At 43.1% G+C, this 16,255-nt stretch overlaps 1 protein-coding gene across 1 annotated transcript in view; it reads left to right on the top strand.

Annotated features, from left to right (window-relative positions):
• The window catches only part of cdkal1 (CDK5 regulatory subunit associated protein 1-like 1), a 555,783-nt gene that overhangs the window by 40,699 nt on the left and 498,829 nt on the right, over positions 1-16,255 (top strand). The gene's annotated exons all lie outside the window — the stretch shown is intronic.

Here is a 16,255-nt window from a genome sequence, read left to right on the forward strand (position 1 = left end):
TGTGAGGCCATTTTTTTTTAATATAGAGAGTGGTGGGTGCTTGGAACTTGCTGCCAGGGGTGTTGGTGGAGGAGGCGGATATATCAGTAGGGGCTTTTAGATAGGTACATGGATGTGCAGGGATATGAATTATGTGCAGGCTGATGATATTAGTTTGTCTTGGCATCACGTTCGGTACAGACATTGTGGGCCGATGGGCCTATTCCTGTGCTGTGCTGTTCTGTGTTCCAATATGCATATAAATTAAGTAGCTGGTATCATGGTAATAGTCAGAGAGTGATACAGCATGGAAACAAGCCCTTCGGCCCAACTTGCTCACACTGGCCAACATGTCCCATCTACATTAGTCTCACTAGTCTCACCTAATATATGATACGATAAAACTTTATTTATCCCAGGAGGGAAATTGGTCTGCCATCAATCATTGCATTAACTGCTGCAGTCGGCAGTCTGAGTGGCTAGAAAATGTCATAAGGTCATAAGTGCTGGATTAGAATTGCGCCAAGTATACTCCGCCATTCAATCATGGCTGATCTATTTCTCCCTCCTAACCCCATTCTCCTGTCTTCTCTCCATAACCTCTAATACCTGCACTAATCAAAAATCTATTTATCGCTGCCTTAAAAATATCCACTGACGGCCTCCACAGCCTTCTGTGGCAAAGAATTCCACAGATTCATTACCCTCTGACTAAAGACATTTCTCCTTATCTCCTTCTTAAAAGAACATCCTTTAATTCTGAGGCTATGTATGACCTTTAGTCCTAGGCTCTCCCACTAGTGGAAACATTCTACCTCTCTGCATCCACTCTAAGCCTTTCACAGAAAAGGCTTAGTTTAGAGATACAGCGTAGAAACAGGTCCTTCGGTCCACCGAGTCCACGCCTACCATCACCCTGTGCACTAGCACTATTCTACACACGAGGAGCAATTTTCAAATTTACCAAAGTCAATTAACCTACAAACCTGTACGTCTTTGGGGTGAGGGATAAAACCGAAGCACCCGGAGGAAACCCACGCGGTCACGGGGAAAATGTACAAACTCCGTACAGACAGTAGCCGAAGTCAGGATCGAACCCGGATCTCTGGCGCTGTAAGGCATCAATGCTATCACAGCGCCACTGTGCCACCAACATTACAGAAATTAGCATTGCGGACGATTTTGTACGAACGGATCCCCTTCGCAATGTTTGGGCCGCCTGTAATTGAAATATCTGTTTGAAATGATTTAAAGATAAACTGTGTAATGGTTATCTGAGTTAAATTTTATATTTTTTATTGTTCAATAACTAGGTGAAGTGTTCAGTAAGAACTTGAAATAATTGCGTTGTTGACATTGAATTTTCTATATTGGCACTATATCATGACTTAATCCTCCCAATGTTTTAAATATAAAAGAAGGTGTGTACTCACAATGGCATTATGTTCCTTGGAATTTATTAGATTTGCATAGAATGCATAACACAGAAGTGAATCAATTATCCCTACTGGTACATTCCGGATTGTTTTTCAAAATCAGTCTGAAGAAGGGTCTCGACCAGAAACGTCACCCATTCCTTCTCTCCAGAGATGCTGCCTGTCCCGCTGAGTTACTCCAGCATTTTGTGTCTCCCTTTGTTTTTCAAAATACTTTACAGCTGTTCAATTACTTTCAAAAAGGCAGTCACTAATATGTGGAAAAGCCATCAGTTTATACATAGCAGTAAACAGGGATGAGAGACCATGAAGGGCCTGTCCCTGTGTTGTATTGTTTTATGATTTATGACTATTGCAACGTTGAAGAAACATTTAGACAGGTACATGGATAGGACAGGTTTAGAGGGATATGGGCCAAAGATAGGCAGGTGGGACTAGTTTAGGTGGGGCATGTTGGTCGGTGTGGATAAGTTGAGCCGGAGGACCTGTTTCCACACTCTATGACTCTATGACTACTCACTGCCAGGTCCCGAAGAAGGGATGGGATTCATTATAGATCTCCTCTGTTCCACTATAAATATTTCTCAAAAATCTTTGTTTTATCTGGGAATGAAGATTTTACCTAGTTTCAATGTCTCATCCGAAAGGCATCATCTCCTGGAACACGCCAATCTTTCAAAACTTAGTTCAAATGTTAGTTTGTAATCTCAAGCCGTAAGAATGTAATAACAAGGAGATGTTTGCAGCCTGATCAGAAGTGTCTTCAAGTTCAAGTGAGTTTATTGTCATGTGTCCCTGATAGGACAATGAAATATTTGCTTTGCTTCAGCACACAGAACATAGTAGACATTTAATAAAGTAATCACATTTCACTGTGTCAATCTGTGCTGTATTAAAACGCAAAAGGTTTTAATAAAATGGCATAAATAAATAGATAATGGGGTTGGGATAAAGATGAGAATGAGGTGATGATCATAGTGCTATATAACGGGAAACAGGGCCTACAGGCCACCCAGACCACAAACGACCATCAAATGCCCATTTGCGCTAATTTTCCCAGGTGCCACTTTTGTTTCCCCCCCAATTCCTATCAACTGCCCCCGATTCTCCAACTCACCTGCACTCTGGGGGAAGCTTACAGTGGTAAATCAACCAACCATCTTGCACATTTTTCGGATGTGGGAGGAAATCCACAACGTTATAGGGAGAACACACAATCTCATCACAGATATGACGGTGGTGCAGTGGTAGAGTTGCTGCCTTGCAGCGCCAGAGACCCATCCCGACTACGGGTGCTGTCTGTAAGGAGTCTGTACGTTCCCCTTCCGTTTCCTTCCACACTACAAAGACGTACAGGTTTGTAGGTTAATAAGAAGTAGGTTAATAAAAATAATAAGGGGTAAGCCATTTAGAACGGAGATGAGGAAATACTTTTTCACACAGAGAGTTGTGAGTGTGGAATTCTCTGCCTCAGTGGGCGGTGGAGGCCGGCTCTCTGATACTTTCAAGAGAGAGCTAGCTAAGGCCCTTAAAGATAGCGGAGGCAGGGGATATGGGGAGAAGGCAGGAACGGGGTCCTGATTGTGGATGATCAGTCATGATCACATTGGCGGTGCTTGCTCAAAGGGGCGAATGGCCTACTCCTGCACCTATTGTCTATTGTCTATTAATTGGCTTGGTATAAGTGTAAATTGTCCCTAGCGTGTGTAGAATAGTGTGAATGTGCGGGGATCGCTGGTCGGTGTGGACATGGTGGGCCGAAGGGCCTGTTTCCGCACTGTATCTCTTTACAAAAAAAAGTCAGGATGGAAACCGGGTCACCAATGCTACAATGCAGGACTCTACAATCTGCTCCACTGTGCTACCCTCAACACTTGAATACTTTCTGAATTATTATTTTTCGAGCAATTTTATTTATGTCTCGATTCTTTTTATATCTTATTTTGCACAATCATATTGATTAACTGCAGCTAGTTATTCTGGATATGTAATTACCAAAGGAAAAAGCATATATATTTTTAAATAGTTTAGACTGTTCAATATAATTATTTGGCCAATTTTTGTTTGTTCAGAATTTATCTTCTGGTCAGACATTTCCCACATAAGAGTGATGTTAAAATTATGGATGAATACACTTTCTTGCATTCTATTTACTTATTTTGTTATAGGAAAATATGTGGATGGGAATCACACATTTCAACTGCAGAAAAGATTTGAAATATTCTTCAAAGATCTGAAATATTCTTCATTGCTTCTGGAAAATCTAACTTGGTGTTTTGATGTTGTGCTAATCAGCCCACAGTTTGGGGAAAGTGACATCCAAATACTTGGAGTTATTGCATCATACAGTGTTGAAACAGGCCCTCGAGTCCCACTTACCCAATCCAACTAACATGCTCCATCTACACTAGTCACACCTGCCTGCGTTTGGCCCATATCCCCCTAAACCTATCCTATCCACGTACCCGTCTAAATATTTCTTGTACATTGTGACTCAACTACCTCCTCCGGCAGCTCGTTCCATATACCTACCAACCTTTGTGTAAAAAAGCTGCTGCTCAGGTTCCTATTAAAACTTTCCTTCCTCACCTTAAACTTATGTCCTCTGGTTCTCAATTCCTCTACCCTGGGTAAAAGTTCTCTTTCCAGATAACTTTGTTCCTGACTTGATAATCTGTAGGTCTAAAGGTTCCGGTTAAAAGGAGCCCGATTAAATGGGTTGTTTCATGGTATGTGATTCTAAACTGTCTTTTAAAGTAGTTGATTTGTCACATGTTGTTGTGAGAGCACCTACTGTGCTTGAGAGTTAATGACCAATATATTTAAAGCCAACTGCAATAAACTGCAAAAAAACAAGCTTGCTTTGATTAAACATGTAAAGTGCTGGAGTAGCTCAGCATGTCAGGCAGCATCTCTGGAAAATGTGGAGATGTGACATTTTAGGTCAGTACCTTTCTTCAGTCTGAAGAATCGACCGATCCAAAATCTCATCTGTCCATTCCCTCCACAGATGCTGCCTGACCCTCCAAGTTACTGCAGAACTTTGTGTTTTACTCAAAATTCCTTCATGTGTAGTTCCTGTGTCTCCAAGGTTGATTTGAATTTTTAATTACTGCTGCAAAATCTTAATAATTTGTTGTCAAGTTGACCTTGCTAATCACATATATTTCATTACTGTTAAAATTCCAGCAGTTCATTTAATTCCAGCAGTTCGTATATGGCTCACAAATATATGGCTGCACGGTGGTGCAGCGGTAAGGTTTTTGCCTTACAGCGCCATAGACCCGGGTTCGATCCTGACTACGGTTGCTAGTTTGTACAGAGTTTGTACGTTCTCCCTGTGACCTGTGCGGGTTTCCTCCAGGATTTCTGGTTTCCTCCCACACTCCACAGACGTACAGGTAGGTTAATTAACTGGGGATGATTGTAAACTGTCTCTAGTGTGTGTAGGGTAGTGTTAGTGTGCGGGGATCGCTGGTTGGCTGGACTTCGTGGGCCGAAGGGCCTGATTCCAGGAATCCTGGGCAATGTCTATACTTCAACATTTATAAACAGCTTTAGACTTTGGAGATACAACGCAGAAACAGACTCTTAGGCCCACCGAGCTTGCACCGACCAACGATTACCCCGTACACTAGCACTACCTTACGCACTAGGGACAATTCACAGTTTTTACCAATGCCAATTAACCTACAAATCTGGAGAAAACCCACGCAGTCATAGAGAGAACGTACTAACTCCATACAGACAGCACCTGTGGTCACAATCAAACCCGGGTCTCTGGCGCTGTAAAGCAGCAACTCTACCGCTGTGCCATCGTGACCCTAATCGGATTATCCAGTGGTTGCCTAAGTATAAAATTGGCAGATTCTGCACTCTAACAGTAACAGCATGGCAGAAGTTCTATGTTGTCTGGAAAGAACTTTGGAATATTTTGATAGGGAGGTGAAAGCCATTTGAAATTCACAAGTCTTCATTTTAGTTTTATCTTTTAATGTATAAGGTTTTGGACAACTAAATCACTTTTAAGCTGTAATTACAAATTGAGATCTACAGCTTTATTTCGATATCACAGTTGAATTTTTGACCAACGTCTTGAACTTCCAACATCCAGGCAGCATCTCTGGAGGGCATGGATAGGTGTCGTTTTGGGTCAGGACCCTGCTCCAGTCTGACATGTCATCTATTCACATCCTCCAGAGTTGCTGCTTGAATTGCTGAGTTCCTCCAGCAGTTTGTATTCCAGCAAGATTCCAGCATCTGCAGTTCCTTCTGTCTTCATTGAACAGGAAATGTATTATATTGAATTGGAAAAAGCATGTGTGAATAGCTGCCGTGTGGAATGTTTGCCAACTGGATACTAGGTTGGGAAGAAATGGGGGGAAACTATTCCATCCAGTTTTTCATTGTGGTCTCAGCAACACTGATTTCCGTTTCCCCTGACTCAGTCTGAAGAACGGTCTCGACCCGATATGTTACCTGTTCCTTTTCTCCAGAGATGCTGCTTGACCTGCTGAGTTACTCCGGCTTTTTGCATCTATGATTTGTATTTGTGTAGGAAAGAACTGCAGATGCTGGTTTAAACCAAAGATAGATGCAAGAAACTGGAGTAAAAGAAGGGTTTTGACGCGAATAACGTCACCTATTCCTTTTCTTCAGAGATGCTGCCTGACCCTGCTGAGTTACTCCAGCATTTTGCATCTATTACTGATTTGTATTTGTCATGTTCTGATTTTATTTTGGATTATCAGCACTTTATTTTCTGTTTTATCTCTTCAGAATAGACGGGTCTATTTTTCTGCCTTGTTCCTTCAGCTTTATTCAGGAGAAACCTGTCAGTGAGCCCTTATTTACATCTATTTGCACAAGAACCCCATTAGAAAGGTGTTGACAAAAAGCCATCTGCTGTGTAGCCACAATGTTTGCAGAGATAAGGGTTCCTGCAGCAAAAGCACACAGACTTAAGGAAAAATCACGAAACAGGCCCTTGCCAACGGCCATGCGTAATGACTTAATTAAAAATTACCTTCAACAGTTAAAAACAAAGGCATTGCACAGACAGCTGCTTCATGTATAGCCTTTGAGGTATTTTTTGGGGAACCTTAATAATCATAATCCATCTGTTTAAATGTCATATAAAGCTGAAGTGTCACAGGTTGAAACTTGATTTTTATGTAATGGTTGTGTAGGATGGTTTCAAAATGTTTTTCAATGTATATTGTTTATGGTTTTATCACAAATTAGAAATCTTTGAGTTGTTTTACTTCTCAACAGCGACTTAACAGGTAGTCAGTCTGTCAAGCAAAACGGGTTGATTGGTGGAAATAAATGTAAGATTTTGATGTTCATAAGTGATAGGAGGAGAATTAGGCCATTCAGCCCATCAAGGTTGATTTTAAAATTACCACACCAGCACGTTTGCTACATAATCCCTGCACCGTTTTAATGAGGGAGCCAAGGAAGATTTGCAGAGTATTTGTGAATAAAGGAGCGAATGACTTGTTGAAAGTTCTTTTGAAAGCTTGTCAGATTAGGAACATGATCTTTAATTGTAGTGTCAGAAAAACAGAGAACATTGTCAGTTGAATAGGTCAGAATATATGAATATAGAATCCCACAAGTCATGTAATTTTATAATTTAATTGTCGCTGCAAATATATCCTATGGTTACCAAGCCAATTTGACAAGTTACAGATTAATTAGATTTTTCAGATTTATGTAAACTGAGTCTGATACCTTTTCACCATCACATTTTCCAATTTTTGGATTTATCATGTGCATGCTTAATTCAAATTTTAAACCTGATATTGGTATTGAATTACTATTGTCATGTGTACCGAGATAGAGTGAAAAACGTTTGTTTTGTGTGCTATCCGAACAAATCAATCAAGGCGCATGTACATCAGATAGTATAAAAGAATAAATATACAGTGCAGAATGTAGTTTTACAGCTGCAGAGAAAGTTCAGATCCAAAAAGTGCAAGGTAGATTGGAAGATCGGGAATTCATTCTGCAGTTCCTTGTGGCCCCGCTGTTCCAAAGAAGCTCAGTGCAAGCTCGAGGAGCAGCACCTCATCTTCTGACACATTGCAACTGTTTAGTTAATTAACTATCCTAAAACACACCAACTGAAGATAAATATGATCTTGTGTAGGAAGGAACTGCAGATGCTGGTTTACACCGAAGATAGATCAAAGGGGACGATGCTCAAGGAAGTGTTTCATGGCACATTGTTAGTTGAGGGAAAATCACACGTTGCTGTGATAGCAAGTCTGGGTTAAAATGTGTTCGTAGAGCTGGAGAGAAGGAGCAATCACAGAGTGGGAGCAGCGAGAGATGAGGAGAACTGTCAAAGTAGGCATATCTTGAGGAGATTTTGCAGTGGAGCAGATGAAATGTGTAGAAGGGAACTGCAGATGCTGATTTACACTGAAGATAGACACAAAATGCTGGAGTAACTCAGCAGGACAGGCAGCATCTCTGTAGAGAAGGAATGGGTGACATTTCGGGTTGAAACCCTTCTTCAGACCGAGTCAGGGGAGAAGGAGACAGAAACAAATGGTGTAAGGTGTTAAAATACAGATCTAAATATGATCTGGCTTATTTCATTTATTCTTTACTCTTAAGTTGCCCTGCAAAGGTTGCCATTTTTAATCATTTGGTTATGAGGCATTTTATTTCTAGATTTACAACAGGACAAAAAAAAAAACAACCTTTGTTTATTATTTTAAATGGATGTGACTATGATTACTGGTGTATCCAAATATCATTTAGTTGAATTTGATTTACTTAAAACTGCTGACAAGAAAATATTTAGGAGTGCTCCTAAACTATTTTCTTTCCACATCAGATCAGATCTGTTTTGTTAACAGAATCGTTTTACCTGGATTAACATGGTAACATTTTTCCTTAGAATTCCTGTGAATTCTATTCAAAGTATTTATTTCACTTTTGATAGTTGTGTTTAACTTCAACTCCTGTTGGATTAGAACTGAAATGCCATGAACATTGTTTTTATTGGATCGGGGTTTTCACTTAATGAATGAATTAATACTATATTGTCACATGTGACAAGTCATAGTGAGATTCTTTGTTTTGCAAGGTATGCAAAGCATCGCTACATAAAGGGCAGTGACAAAGTTACAAAGTATCCCACGCCAGGTCCTCCTTTGTTCTCTCCCCTCAACCCCCCGCTCAGGGCAGACCCACTACACCAGGTCCTCCTTTGTTCCCCCTCCCCCCTCGCAGTGGTCCCCCCACAATGGGTCCTCCTTTGTTCTCTCCCCCCCTCTCACAGTGATCCCCCTTTGTTCTTGAGGATTAAAGGGCCTGTCCCACGAGCATGCGACTCCATGCGGCAAGCGCGACCTAAGCGACTCCATGCGGCAAGCGCGACCAAACCAGAAGCGGGGGTCGCGCGGAGGTCGAGTGAGTGACATGAAGTGCGAGCGAAGTCCGCGGGAAGTTTGCGCGTGACATACGGTGTTGAGACGGCTGTGGGCCGGCAGGACGTTGCCGTGCGGAATATTTGAACACGGTCAGTTTTTCGGAGCCCCGCGCGATGTCGGGACCAGCTCTGCACAACTCCATACGGCTCCGGCGATCGAAGTGGGACCGGCCCAGCGAGGCCGTACGGCTCAAGCGATCACGTTAGACAGCGTTTGCCGCATGGAGTCGCTTAGGTCGCGCTTGCCGCATGGAGTCGCATGCTCGTGGGACAGGCCCTTTTCTATTAGATTGTGAGGACTAATTCACTTCTGGTCTGCTGGCAGGGCATTGATTTTTCACACGGCAACTTGTACTGAAGACGTACTGTTGTGCCATTTGAAACATTTACAACAATGCATTTTTCAGAGCCTGGATAATACATTGCATAAAACTAATTTAATTGATATTGACTACCTCGTCTTGGCAAACATAGGAAGGCGTCGATATCAAGAAGGTACTAACCCGGTTGTGATTAATCTACAACCAGAAACCACAGCCTCAGAATAAAAGGACATACCTTTAGAAAGGAGATGAGAAAGAATTTATTTAGTCGAAGGGTGGTGAATCTATGGAATTCATTGCCACAGATGGTTGTAGAGGCCAAGTAATTGGGTATTTTTAAGGCGCAGATTGATCGATTATTGATTAGAGTTATAGTAGGAATAAAGTCATTAGTATGGGTGTCAGGGGTTATGGCGAGAAGGCAGCAGAATGGGGTTGAGAGGGCAAGATAGATCAGGCATGATTGAATGGCGGAGTAGATTTGAGGGGCCGAATGTCCTGATTCAGCTCCTAGAATTTATGAACATTTCTTCATGGTCTTTTCTGTAAGAACGGCTTTACCAGAATGCAGACTGGATCAGAAGTTATTTGCTCCAAGGAGCGGTTGGACAATCTTTGGATTGTTTTCTCTGGAGCATCGGAGGCTGAAGGGAGACCTGATGGAAGTATCTCAAGTTATGAGAGGCATCGATAAGGTAGACGACGGTCAGATCTTTTTCCCAGAGTGGAAATGTCAAGCAGAGGACATGGCTTTAAGGTAAAAGCGGCAAAGTTTAAAGAGGATACGTGAGGCGGGTTTTTTTTAACTCAGAGGGTGATGAGTGCCTGGAACGAACTGCCAGGAGTGGTAGTTGAGGCAGATAGGATAGTTGCATTTAAGAGACTTTTGGATACGGACATGAATATGCAGGGACTGGAGGAATATGGATCACGTGCAAGCAGAGCAGTTTAATTTAACATGGCATCTCGCTCGGCAAAAACATTGTGGGCCGAAGAGCCTCTTCCTGTGCTGTATTATTTTATGTAAGTTTCTGGGCAGTGGGCAGGTGCTATAGACCTGCACGGGAAGGTAGAAGCTCCGTCCCCACGAGTCTCGGGGAGATGGGGCTCATCAGCCTGGGAAGGCAGTCCATCTAGGAGAGGGAAAACTCTGATTTAAAACCTCCACTGCCTTGTGGCCACATCCAGTCATGGAAAAGGCTCCTGGAGTAAACCTCAAGAAAATACGGAGTCGGAGCCCCTAAGGCAGTTTGTCGTTGTCTACAACCTCGCTCTGGCAGCTCCTGCGACGGCGCTGGTGCCAAACTGTAACGGCCCTGCTGTTCCTTTGGATCGATCAGCGATGTGGAGAGGGGGGATGTGCTGCATGGGCACCAGCCTGTCCTCCACATGACATCGCACAGGCTTGCATCCCACCATGGTCAGTCATGACCGATGGCCTACTAAGTTAGAAAGTTGGGGAAACATAGGGAATTTTTCTACAGTGATGTCGAGATCAAAGCCTCCTCGAATATTGTGCTATTAACATTGACAACTATATATGTTCTATTCCCAAAGAGATTAAAGAAGGTACATTATTAACATAATTGGACCAACGTATATTTGAACTTGCTGGGTATTTCTTACTTAGAGCTGGAAAGATCTGGGAATAGTGTATTTCTATAAGATTTGAAAGAATATGACTTCAAAAACTGATGTAAGAAACTGATTGAGCAAATATAGAAAGAACAGTGGAGCAGAGGAAAAGACTCTTTGGCCCGGACTGCACATGATAGGGTTTTCTAGCTGCATGAGACCAGTATCCCTCAATTCCGTACATATCCATGTGTCTTATCGAAAAGCCTCTTAAATACCACTATTTAACGTGCTATCCAGTCTGTCCACACCACCACCCGGTGTCACGGTGGCACAGCAGTATAGTCACTGCCTTACAGCACCAGAGACCCGCGTTCGATCCTGACTACGGGTGCTATCTATATGGAATTTGTATGTTCCAATTGTGACCTGCTTGGGTTTTCTTCATGTGCTCCAGTTTCTTCCCACATTCCAAGGACGTACAGGTTTGTCGGTTAATTGGCTTCGGTAAAATTGTAAGTTGTCCCAGGTGTGCAGGATAGTGTTAATGTGTGGGGATTGCTGGTCAGCGCAGACTTGTTGGGCCAAAGGGCCTGTTTCCATGTTGAATCTCTCAACTAAATTACCCCTAGCAGCGTGGTCCAGGCACCCACCACCTTCCTCTGTAAAAAAGAATGTGCACCACACATCTCCCTTCTCCCTTAAAGCGATACCTCTAGTCTTTGGCATTTCTGGCCTTTGAAAAGATTCTAACTATGCTTATAATTTACCAACTTGTGTCAGGACTCCCCTCAGCCTTCGAAGTTTCAGTTAAAAATAGCTCATGGTTGCCCAACCATTCCTGATAGCTAATACCTTCAAATCCAGGCAACCAAACTGGTATTGACAATGCCGTGCACACCAAACAACTGTGTAAATTTTCAGTAGATCAGTAACTTTTAAAGATTAAAACAAATATGCTGAATGTGCATGTTTGAGTGTGAAAGTCAACATTACATCATAAAAGTAAATATAATGACCAATAAAACACATGGGCTGTTGAAGGAATAAACATTTACATTTATATTACACTTTTTGAAGCTCGGAATGTCTCAAACACGGTAAACAATTTATGAAGAGATGGCAACACAGATGTGGTAAGACCACATCTGGAGAATTGTGTACCGTTTTGGCCTCCTAATTTGAGAAAGGACTACCTTGCGATTGAGGCAGTGCAGCGTAGGTTCACGAGATTGATCCCAGGGATGGCGGGACTGTCATATGAGGAAAGATTGAAAAGACTAGGCTTGTATTCACTGGAGTTTAGAAGGATGAGGAGGGATCTTATAGAAACATATAAAATTATAAAAGGACTGGACAAGCTAGATGCAGGAAAAATGTTTCCAATGTTGGGCGAGTCCAGAACCAGGGGGCACAGTCTTAGAATAAAGGGGAGGCCATTTAAGACTCGGGTGAGAAAAAACTTTTCACCCAGAGAGTTGTGAATTTGTGGAATTCCATGCCACAGAGGGCAGTGGAGGCCAAATCACTGGATGGATTTAAGAGAGAGGTAGATAGAGCTCTAGGGGCTGGTGGAATCAAAGGATATGGGGAGAAGGCAGGCACGGGTTATTGATTGGGGACGATCAGCCATGATCACAATGAATGGCGGTGCTGGCTCGAAGGGCCGAATCGCCTCCTCCTGCACCTATTTTCTATGTCTCTATGACTATGATGGAGTCATAGTGTGGAAACAGGCACTTTGGTCCAACTTGTCCACACCGGCAATGTCCCAGCTACACTAGTCCCATGTGCCCGCACTTGGTCCATATCCTTCCAAACCTGTCCTATCCATGTACCTGTCTGATAGCCTTGTCCCACGGTACGAGACATTCCAAGTGCTCTCCCGAGTTAAAAAAAAAAATCAAACTCGTGGTAAGCACGGAGAATGAATGTAGTGGGTACGTTGGAGCTCGGGGCCATCTCTTAGCGGTTCGTAACGTTAACGGCAGGTACTCAGGAAGACTTGCTAACGGTAGGTAAGCACGGGAAGACTCGTGAAGATTTTTCAACGTGTTGAAAAAATGTCCACGAGAGCCCTGAGTACCGACGTGTGGCCATTACCGCAAATCTCCGAGTTCGAATCAGGGCAAACGCGGGAGAGCTCTTGGAATGAACTCGTACCGTGGGACAGGGCTTTAATCGTTTCTTAAACGATGGGGTAGTCCCAGCCTCAACTACTTCCTCTGGCAGCTTGTTCCGTACACCCACCACCCTTTGTGTGAAAAAGTTACCCCTAGGATTCCTATTAAATCTTTTCCCCTTTACCTTGAACCTATGTCCTCTGGTCCTCGATTGCCCTACTCTGGGCAAGAGACTCTGTGCATCTACATGATCTATTCCTCTCATGATACAACATGGATAGGAATTATTTTTCTGATTTCATTAAATCTTTGAATGATCCACCTCAGGGAGAAGGCAGGAAAATGGGATTAGGAGTCAGAGATCAGCCACGATTGAATGGTGGAGTAGACTCGAAGGGCCAAATGGCCTAATTCAACTCCTATAACTTGTGAACGTGAACTATTTATTCCATCCTCCTTGTTATTTCCCTATACTATGCTTTTCATTTTCGAGTATTTATAAGAAGTACAAGGTGTAGAAACAAGAGGCAAACGTCTCTCAAACTTGGTAGGAGGAACTGCAGATGCTGGTTTAAATGAAGATAGACACGTGGGTAACACAGGGGACAGGCAGCATTCATGAGTGCAGGAATGGTTTTCTTCAAATCTGAGTGGAAGTCTGAAGAAGGGTCCCAGCCCAAAACGTCACCCATTCCTTCTGGCCAGAGATGCTGCCTGTCCCGTAATTACTCCAGCATTTTGAGTCTCTCTTTTAAATGATTGTCAAAGGTATGTTGGGTGCTATACAGTCAGTGGAAAGACTATACATGATCTCAGTGTACAGATACAGGACAAAGGGAATAATGTTTAATGCAAGATAAAGTCCAGTAGTCCCCTTAAAGGTAGTCCGAGTGTCTCCAATGAGGCAACATCACTCTCCAGTTGGTGATAAGACGGTTCAGTTGCCTCATAACAGCTGGGAAGAAACTGTCCCTGAAACATGGAGGTGTGTGTTTCCACACTTCTATACCTTTTGCCTGAAGGGAGAGGGGTGAAGGAGACATGGCCAGGGTGAGATTGGTCCTTGATTCTGGTGGTGGCCTTGCTGAGGTAGCGAGGTAGCGTGAAGTGTAGATGGATTACTCTGGGATATGTGAAGCGGTAACCTTAAATCCCTATCACAAACAGTTTTGTCTAATCCACTCCTTTCCCTCTCTGAAAATTAGCTGAACTTTTCACAAACTTGGCATTATGTGTTACCTCAAGCTGAGTATTCGCTCACATATCCTTGTCATTACCCAAGTCATAAAATCACCCAACTTTGTCCCTGCTCCAGTCTGTTGTTGAAACCTTCATTAAGCCTGGGGCTGACTATTTCAATGGACAGCTGGCTATTGTCCTCATCTTACTCCCTTTAAAGTAGAGGCGGTCCAAAATTGCACCTTATCTACCAATGCCTCTTTGATAAACTCCAATGGCAGTCAATTTAGCAATGCCTGGATTGTGATATTCTCATTCTTTTCAGCTAATTTCATGGTTTTGCCATCATTTTCCCTTGAACATCAATGCAGGTGTCAGGAGTTTGGGGGAAATGGCAGGAGAATGGAGGAGAGAGAAAGATAGACCGGCCATGGTGGAGTAGAATTGATGGGCCGAATGGCTTAATTCTGCTCCTGTAACTTATGAACATGCATCCTGTTGTAAGTAAGGAGCCACGTAAATATCAGTGGAGTAGATTCAAGAAGCTTTCATCCACTCTCACTAAAAGTGGATAAAGGGGAGGAATCGAGTGGGGAATACTCCCTCATAATAAAAGCGCAAATTCATATATTTTGGTACAATGATAAGACGTGACAGATGATTGCCAGCCCATCATTAGTGACCTTGGCAACTTCTCGGTGAGGCCGATGGCCAGATAAATGTCTTCTGGGATCTTCCAGAGTTAATGACACAGTGCTGCAGCTAGTAAAGCTGCCGCCTTACAGCTCCAGCGTCCTGGGTTCAGTCCTGACCTCTGTACCTTGTGTGTATAGTTTGCACAATCTCCCTGCAGCTACATGGGTTTCCTCAGGATGCTCCAGTTTCCCCTCACCTGCCCTCACTAGATTAATTGATCACTCTAAATTGAAGTGAAGGAAGAGGAGGAGAGAAATAAAAAGCCAGAGGATGGGATAGACAATAGACCATAGGTGCAGGAGTAGGCCATTCGGCCCTTTGAGACAGCACCGCCATTCAATGGCTGATCATCCCCAATCAGTACCCCGTTCCTGCCTTCTCCCTATATCCCCTGACTCCGCTATTTTTAAGAGCCCTATCTAGCTCTCTCTTGAAAGCATCCAGAGAACCTGCCTCCACCACCCTCTGAGGCAGAGAATTCCACAGATATGGACGAAATGGTGGCGATGGGAAAGAGGGGGGATAAAGGAGAAGTATGTGGCTAGGAGACGGGAGATGAACATATGGAGGAGAGGTAAGGAGCAGGGTGACTATGGTGGTGTGAGATGGAGGAAAGTGTGTGCACTGGGGTGGGATTGTAGCGGAAGAGGAGGGGGGAGGGGAAACGGGGGATGATGTCGGGAGTGAGTAATGCTTGAAATTGGTGTGTTCACTGTTCATACCCTTGGACTGTAAGCTACCTGGTCGGAATATGAAATGCTGTTCTTCCAATCTTGTTCTTCCAATTTGCAAGGCCCAGGACAGAAAGGGCGACATAGGAATGAGTCTTAGAGTCATACAGCATGGAAACAGGCCCTTCGGCCGAACATGCTCATGCCAAGCACATGCCCGATCTTCACTAGTCCCACCAGCCTGCGCTTGTCATCTGTTCAATCATTGTCTGTTCATTCCCTCCACAGATGCTGCCGGATCCGCTGAGTCTCTCCAGCACTTTGCTTTTTACTGTAAAATTTGATTTAATTTCTATTCATCGGTTTCTACAGAGTCCAGTTCCCAAATATTCAGTATGCTGTTTCTTTTCAATATCTGCTCCCAACATTAATTTATACTATGGGTCTTGTTCAGATTTGTGACATTATTTTTGTTTCAGATTTTTTTTTTCTCTCTCAACCTTACATTTAAATAAACATTTCACGATAAAACCATGATTTATAAATGTTGGCATGCAGTCATTTTGCAGAAATGTTTTAACTTTAAGTCCCAATACTGTTTTTTATAGATTTTCAGGCTATAACCAGGAGGCTTGGTTATTTCCTGTCATAGACCGTGTTTGCGCTCGCCATAGTTGGTCTGGGCTAATGGCCAGTCTCCCACTGTTTGCCACAGTTCACTTGCAGTAGGTGAAGCAAATAAAAAGAGGCCAAACAGCTTTCAATTCAGGTATCCAACTGTTCGGTTCATAAAGCTGCCCACTGCAGTATAGTTGTTATTGTGCAT

Source organism: Leucoraja erinacea, chromosome 2, assembly GCF_028641065.1.
Source record: "Leucoraja erinacea ecotype New England chromosome 2, Leri_hhj_1, whole genome shotgun sequence".
Lineage (NCBI taxonomy): Eukaryota > Metazoa > Chordata > Chondrichthyes > Rajiformes > Rajidae > Leucoraja > Leucoraja erinaceus.